The sequence below is a fragment of the Nothoprocta perdicaria genome, unplaced genomic scaffold (genome assembly GCF_003342845.1).
Source record: "Nothoprocta perdicaria isolate Ctin4 unplaced genomic scaffold, notPer1 scaffold_220, whole genome shotgun sequence".
NCBI classification, from domain to species: Eukaryota; Metazoa; Chordata; class Aves; order Tinamiformes; family Tinamidae; genus Nothoprocta; species Nothoprocta perdicaria.
In genome coordinates this window covers 709544-717958 of record NW_020455416.1, presented here as the reverse complement: position 1 = coordinate 717958, position 8415 = coordinate 709544, and positions in this window count along the sequence as shown.

The following is an 8415-nucleotide window of genomic DNA, read 5'->3' as shown; positions in this document are numbered from 1 at the left end:
GAGCGCGCGAGGTTTCCGGTGTTGTGACTGCGGGCCGTAAACATGGCGGTGAGTCTGCGCGCCCGCTCGCTCCGGCACCTCCGCATCCGAGGTAASGGCCGCGCTGGGGCCGCCCGGCCCCGCCGCCCCCGCCGCGCTGGAGGCCAAAGGCGGCGGCTCGGCGTGACCGCGGCGGGCGGCGCGGCCTTGCGCGGCCCGGCCGGCACTTGCATGGCCCCGGCTGAAGCGGGTGTCGCGGCGGGGCCCTGCGTGCGCCTGGCAGGGTGCCGCCTGGCTCGGGCTCCGTGCGGCATTGCCCGGCGCCTTGGCCTCTGCCCCAGGAAGGGCCCTTCCACCCAAACCGCCCCCGGCCGGCCGTACCTGCATCCCATGGTTCCTTTGGACGGAGGAGGAAAGATCCATGGGTCCCGCTTGCTTCCTGGGATGTCTTCTGGGCTTCTCCCCTGAAACAAGCATAGCTGCACAGCGAGGAGCCGCCCCGATGGGGATTGTGCCCGGCTTTGCTGTAGTTGGCCAAACTCTTCCAAGGCTTTTCCTGGGGGAGTCCTCATGCACTGATGCAATCTGAATATCCCAGGTATTACTGCTGTGCTCCATGTGGAAGAGGCGCCGACGTCAAAACGATCCTCTAGAGCTGCTTTGAGTACAGGAGCCCAGGGATGCCTGGTTCCTGGCCAAAGGAAGGAACCACAAATAGCAGCGGATGCAGAAAGATCTAGGAGAAATGATTCGCCAACAAGATGCAATTAACTTCCTGAATACTCCTGAAATGTCTTTTTGGAGCAGATTATGCCTTTGACATCTTTTTATCCCGTATTGTTCAAGATTACACTCGTGCCCAGAGGAGACGGACATGGCCAAAGCACCCAGCATCCCAGAAAATCATCTGGCACATATACCTCGTGTGTGCTGAGGAAAAATGGGAAAGAAATGGCTAACAAGTTTTGAGACTCTGTGGATGGTGGAATTTCATCCCTGACAAAGACTCTAAATCCTGCCAGGGCACTTTAATCCTCAGTCCACCTAGCTCTATCCAATGGATTTGTGTGCACGGGGTTTAGGTATGTGCTTCACACCTCTTCCCGCTTCGCTTTGGGAAGGAGTTTTAGGGAAGTGCTGTCTGACTAGAGGAACTGAAGAAGCAGAAAAGAGCTGGTTTCTTGGGTGAGCTTGCCAAGGAGCAGCAGGAATGGGGAGAACAGCGGGAATGGGGAGAACACTGGGAATGGGGAGAACAGCGGGCTCAAAAGGCTGCCCCACACGGCAGCCCCCCATGTCTGTGTTTGTGCCTGTGGCCCCCATGCTCTGCTGGGGGGGGGGTTGCTCTGTAGGGCACTGCCTGGTTTTTAGCCCCATAATCATAAAATGATAATCTGGTTGTGTGTCATGTGCAGGAGATGACGTCGAGGGCTGCCATCTGTTTAACCAAAACCAAGCAAGCAAACGAGAGGAGTTCTCTGCCTTTCTCCAACTGCCTTTCGTAGCTTTGACCTTTTCTCCATTGATGTTTGCAGTGCTTTGGGAAATTGGACTTGGCATTGAGGCAACAGCTATGAACTACAGCAGGGGTTTATTTGTACATATTGGTATCTGGCTGGCTGCACAAAAAAAAATTGAGGAGCTTACCTGGATTCCCAATTATAGAATGGTTAACCTTGTAATAGTTGTGCTAGGACAAGCCTGAAGCCATTGAAATGGCTTGGAAGCCGTGTAACTTTAATGAATAGCTGAAAATACAGAGAGGGGTGGTTACTCCAAATGTTCCTTGAGTGGAATAAAAAAAGGTTTTCTTGAGAGAGTACTGCAGAAACGCTTAGTCATACAGGCCCAAAAAATAGGGTTCTGTGTGGGAAGAAGTTAGGAGAAAATTTGGTTGTATAAATGAGAATTCTCTGAATTGCCTCCCCCAGAAGCAGGTTCCAGAAAGAGGCTAAATTTCATTAGCAAAAGTGAAATGTATTTTTTTTTTTTCCAGAACTTTTTCCTCCCTTGCACTCGCAGTAATATGCAGGCTTCTCTCCACAATGTGGTGTGGAACAGCAAAATGATAAATTGAGCCCTGGCATTTTTTCTTTCTTTTTTACAGGGAGAGGCTTAAACAATGAAGTGGACACTGCTGATTGCCAGGTCCCATCACTGCTCTAAATTTGCTATATCTGGTAAGGTGGAACAGGTATGTTTTAAGTCATGTCTCCAGTGCAAACAAGGCTTTAAAGGTAGAATGTCTCTTCCTGACTGATAACAGTGAAGACAGTCTCATTAATTTCAGAGACAATCCTAGGGCAGGCAGTATTTTGTTGATTAAAGTATTTATTAGGCTTTTCCAGGTACGTTGGTCGTTTTCTTAGAACAGTGTCTCATTACTTCATCACTGGCCTGATTACATTACAGGGCTATTATTACTATAAAATAAGTTATATGATGCTTATGCTAATTGACTTTGTGTGCAACTGTCTGAATTTTTGAAACAGTTGTCGCCTGGAAGCGCCTTATGTAAGAATGTGAACACTATTTAGACTCTTCTAACGATCTTATTTGTATTTATGAAACTTAATTCTGTTCAACAGTGATTTTTGTATCTAGTATTTAAAAAAATATAAGAGGAAGAAGTCAGATTTTCTTTTTTTTCTTTTTTTTTTTTTGGAAACCTAGAACTATTCTTTGAAAGGATATGAGATGCAACATAACTGTTACTCATTTTTTATTAAAATGCAACCTTACTGATATATTTTTTTTCTTAAATACCAGGCCAAAGATTAATATTTGGGGCAGGAGGAGATGTCCCCTAAAGAAAAAAAATCCTTAAAAATAGAAAAAAAAAGGTAGAACATGGATGATAAAATAGTGCAGATACATATAAGAGATTCACGTGTGCAGAGATTTTATATCAGACTCTCTTTTTATTAGGAAGATAGATATAGCTCATGTACATCCTGTAGCAAGCCTTGAGTTTCAAGGCTTCCTCTAAAGTCTGTGCCCTAGAGAAGAAAAACCCAAAATGTGGGGGTTGTTTTGGTATACCCAAAATAAAAATTTTACCATCCTAAGCCACTTTTTGCCTATTTTTTTTCATGTTAGTAGTAGAATGAACTTGAAGACGTGAAGAAACAGAGCACTGTGGAGCAGCGAGGGGGGAGAGCACAGCAGTCTGGCCTAGGCGAGTCATTCATGTGCTTGAAGCCACACAAGCATTTTGTTCTCTCCACACTTGGTGTATATGCAAGCACCCCACGTGACCCGGAGTGGGTGAAGAAAGACAGGGTGGGGAAGGATGGTGGTGACAAAAACGCACTGTTATTTTGAGACGAAGATTTAGGACATTTATCTGTGAATTGATGCAGAAGCCTTGTGAATTGGAGCTGGGTTTGAAGTGTAGCATGAAAACACTTTCACACCTCTCTGTGGATGCGAGCTGTTCTAAAGCAGCCTTCGCTGTGAAGCAAATAGCGAGTCCTAGTCACTTCCTCACAGCTTCCTTCAGCTTCAGTACTTTGTTTTCAATCCTATTTTTATTCTTAAGAGTGAGTGAAAGGGAGGGAAGGCATTTCAGGAAAACTTGTGTCATTGCCAAGCAAATACAAGACCTATTATGATGTAATTTCAAGTGTCCCAGTGCATTCAGTGTCTCCTGCCTTCTGTTTTGTCTCTCTGGCAGTGTTTGCCTATCTGTTGAAGGCAGTGAAGGCTTTTTCATTTCTCGCAGCAAACAGGGAAAGTTGATCAACAAACCCTGTAAATTCACCTTCTCCCCAGAGAGCATTTGCTGCTTCATTTGCAACTATTTGTCTCTGAAGCAGAGTAGTCCAACTCTACTGCATCAGTGCTCCATCCCCTTCCCTACAAAAAAGAAGTACTAAGGCAAAATTTAACCTTCTACAGCCAAGGAGCATATCACAATTATGATCATTAGATCAAAATATCTCCTCAGGCCCATGGAAGTTACCAACATGGCACAGAATGGTCTCTCAAGTGCTAGAAACTCAATCCCAAACCCTATGTATCTTCTTCCCATTTACCTTATTTAAGGAGGAAGTCAGATTCACAATGTTTCTCTGAATTCAGACTTTCAACTGGCCTCCCCTGTACTTGGTATGCTGGGCATTTTCTGTTATGTCAGATTTTGGCAAGGAGGTTAGGTCTAGTATTTCAAAAGTCAATATATTCTTTTTAATGTGTTCCTTGTTTTGTTCTGTTCTGTAATCCAGGAACGAGCGGGAGAGATATTGATGCATGGGCTTCCCAGAGAGGACCTAAAGAGACGATAAACTTCTTTCCCTGGTCTCTGCCTGCTCCCCCTGCTAAGCTTTAGTGCTTCCTGTGCTCCCATGCAGAGCATAAAAGCAGTGCAGCCTTTCACCCCATCCAGATTCCAGCTGCATCTAGCTTTGTGTCTAACTTCAGAATGGCAGTCCTGAAGAATATTCACTGAGCTGCCACATCTCCTGGGAGGCCCCAGGTTTCCTTTTCTCCTGGAGATTTTTATGTGCCCCAAAGTGCCTCAAGTTTGACAGGCTTGAATGATTGGTTCTTAAGCTGACTGGTAGTAGTGGCAGGCTTTCTTTTTTAAAAGTATGAATCCTGTTCTGAGGACTGCTTGTTCTTCCTCCAGTGACTAAGTTGATATAAAATAATAAATGGTTATTTCAGCTGCTGTTGGGACTCAAATTTTCCTCTAGGCCACAAGAGACGTGAACATACATTCATTAATTCACTTACTCCATCTTTCTTTTTCTCTTTCCCCCTCTCTCTTTCTTCCTGACCAAATAAAGCCAATCTGATGGAGACCTTGTGGTTCAGGTCATTATCTCAGTTATGTTGATTCAAATTCCTTCAATTGAATTCAATTCCTTCAGGTTGGCCCTTTCACAGCTGCCATTTTCCATCCACTGGGTTGCATCCCCTAGGTTCAAAACAGTGGTGAGCTACCAACAGCCACGTTTTAAGTGTGATTCTGCTCCTTTTTTTTCGGAGAGGAAAAGGGAGGCAAAAGACATTTGTGGCATCTAATTCCAGACCTCATGATACTGAGTGGAAAACGGGAAAGAGATAAAAACCTCCCGATTTTCAGTATTTCAGTAGTGCCTGCCCAGACTGATGCCTGTGTTCCACCATGTTTTCAGGGACTCCATCCTTTGTAATGCTTTGAATAGCAATACAGTGTAATGAGACCTAACCTGTTGTTCTGGACCCTGCTCAGGACGGGAAAGCAGAAAATGTCTACAAGTCATCATTAACCTTGACGAGAGCTTCATGAAGGGAGAGTATCCCAGTGTGCAGGGATGCTGTTCCCTATAAACAGGAGACATCACAACATGCTTATCTGTTCTTTCTCTCTTCCTCGTGCAAGAGCTCTTTTATTCTGTTTTGTCTTTTTTTTTTTTTTTTTTTTTTTTTTTTTTTTTTTTTTTTTTTCATTTAGGCAAACTCCCATTTGCCTTTTCTTAATTTCCTTGCCCGTGGCTGTGCAGGCAGGGGACAGTTGGACCTGGGTGTTGGGCAGAAGCATTAATGGGTTTCCTCAGCAGCTTGTCCAGCTTCTTGTCTGCACTTACTTGGCTGCTGAGCTTTTGGCAGGGAGGATGACCAAGAGAGGTCATATTCCTATTCCTCCTGTGAATCTTGGCAATCAAGGACTCCAGCCTGAATCCAGGCACCCCAGAACACAAGTTCTGTTTGTGCCGGTTGATCCTGAAGGACAAATGTGAGCATGAACCACAGACAACTCGTGCCTGGCTTGGAAAGAGTGAGACTTGCCCTTGCCCTTGCCTTGCCACCCTGCTTTCCATGGCCTAACTCTCTGATCTGCCTTCTATCTTCCCTTGCAAAGGAAAAAATGAGAAACTGGGCAGACTAACCTAGGATGGACAGTCTTGTCTTTCCCTGAGCCCAAAGACACATGAAGATTAGGTAGTTCAGGCACATTTTTGAAGTTCTCTTCTGATATGGCATAGGACAGAAACGTGAGAAAAAAGGGTAAGACTGAAGATGAGGACTTTCACCCTCTGACCATATGCTTCCCCGATGTAATGTGTAATCTTTTGTACGGGCCCTCATTAAATTCTAGTCTCACCTTTGAATAAAATGGTGCTTCTTATAGTTTCCAAGCGTAGAGTGATTTTAGAGAAGCTTATACCACTTCTGGTAGTTCAAACATGGAACAAAGAACAGTAGAATAGTACCTAACACTGAAATAAGTAAGTAGTAGCCAGGGAAAGGGACATAATACATATTCTGACAAGATTAAGTTCTGTTCAGACTATTCACACAAATTTTGGCTCCACTTGGATTTCACACATGCTTGAGAAGAGCTGAATTTGCCATATAGTTTGAAAAAGAACAGGAAAGAATTAAACCTATTTTTTTTCAACTTGAAAAACGGTATTTTCTTGATTTTAATTTGAAGTTCTGGTTTCTCACATCATCAGTTAAGAATTAGAGCATGCCACGTGACAGCATGCTGGCCATTGTAAATTTGCTTTTCTATTGGCAGCAGTTTTACTTTTTGGTTAAAAATAAATATTTTAGGTACAGTTCTCCGATATGAATTGTCTTTTGACAAGATTATTTTGTGATTTATTTAAAGCCATTTTCACAATTGTCAATATCCAGTACTGGCAATGAATTTGAACCGGAGAAGAGGAAAAGGAGTGTTTTCTTTTCCCGGATGAATGTCTGAAACACAGCGCTGGTGGGATACCAGCAGGTCACTAGCAGTGATCTTGGCTTGAATTTCTGGAGGTGCAGAGTACCCATCGTTCTTGGCAGAGTTTGGCTGCCGTGCACCCCCAAATCCACAGCTGAGCAGGCAGTACAGGTCACAGAATCACGGAAGGGTTGAGGTTGGAAGGGACCTCTAGAGATCATCTAGTCCACCCCCCCTGCTCCAGCAGGGACACCCAGAGCATGGGGCACAGGGCAGCATCCAGGTGGGTTGGAAGATCTCCGGAGAAGGAGACTCCACAACTTCTCTGGGCAGCCTGTGCCAGGGCTCTGGCACTCTCGCAGTGAAGAAGTTCTTCCTCACATGAAGATGGAACTTCCTGAGTTTCAACTTGTACCCATTGCCCCTTGTCCTGTCACTGGCCACCACTGAGAAAAGTTTGGCCCCTTCATCACTAAATTCACCCTTCAGATATTTATACATATTAATCAGATCCCCTCTCAGCCTTCTCCAAGGAAAAGTGACCCAACTCACTCAGTCTTTCCTCATACGAGAGATGCTCCAGTCCCTAAATCATCTTTGTTGCCTTCCACTGGACCCTCTCTAGAAGCTCCACATCCCTCTTGTACTGGGGAGCCCAGAACTGCACCCAGTATTCCAGGTGTGGCCTAGGTCCAGGTCCGGAGAGGACCTGGAGGTCCAGGTCCAAAGAGGAAGCATTGCTGCTTACTGGCTGATCTGGGAGATCTTGACTGAGTGGTTCTCTTGGAGAACAGTCAGCAAGCTGAAGAACCCAGAGCAACCCTGTGCTTTGGGTACTGAAGATGACTTTGAGCACTCAAAGGCTCAAAGACTCATTTACTTGGTGAATTTGTGAGCTGCAGTGGCAAGGTGTGTCTGTGGATTCGTGATGACACTGTGATCGGACACTACCCTTGAGTTGGATCCATCTGATAACTAATCGTTGGGGAAGAAGTCGGGGAAACAAAGGAGGAGGGGACGGGTTAGTTTTTGGCTTAGAGGATTCACTGGCTCTCGCCTTGCTCTTGGCAAACAGGAGGGAGACTTGACATGTGTGCCCTTGCAGCAGCAGCTTGTGCTTGGACTGTAAGTGTAGCCCTTATGCGCAAGCAGTGGTATCTCATCCATGACAAGTTAAGGGGGTTAAATCCCTTCTTTCCAATTCTAGCTGGACCTTCACAGTGCGGAAGGTGCATTTCCTTCTCATGTTTCCCTCTTCATCCACCCCTCAATGTCCTGCTCCAGCACCCAGCCCCAGCAATGCTTGTCCTGGCAGCTATGACACAGCCAACTGGTTTAGCAGAGAGTTTTTTTGCCACCCCCCAAGATTTTTTTACTGCATCATTCCCTGGTCTGTGTAACACAAGAGAAGCTGGAGGGATAAGGAGAACAGGAAGACTGCTTCTTTCCACCTAGTTAAATGGCTTTGCCTTGAAATGAATTGCACTGGATTCTGTCTTGTCTTGCAGTTTGCAAAGTGAATGCAAAGTGGGTGTAAAAAGCTGCCCTTTAGACTTTCACAGGTATTGAGGCAATGATTGCGTGGATCATTTTTCCAAAGCAGCAGTGGCTGCAATTGCCCTGGTCTCAGCTTTGCTGCTGCTGAGTAGGTGTTTGTGATGCTGCACACAGAGTTGATCTCTAGGGCAATGAGCTGCTCAAAAGTATTTTAAATTTCAACAGATTATTGTTTAGCTGGACCAGCTTCCCAACACAGGTTGCTCTCTGCCAAA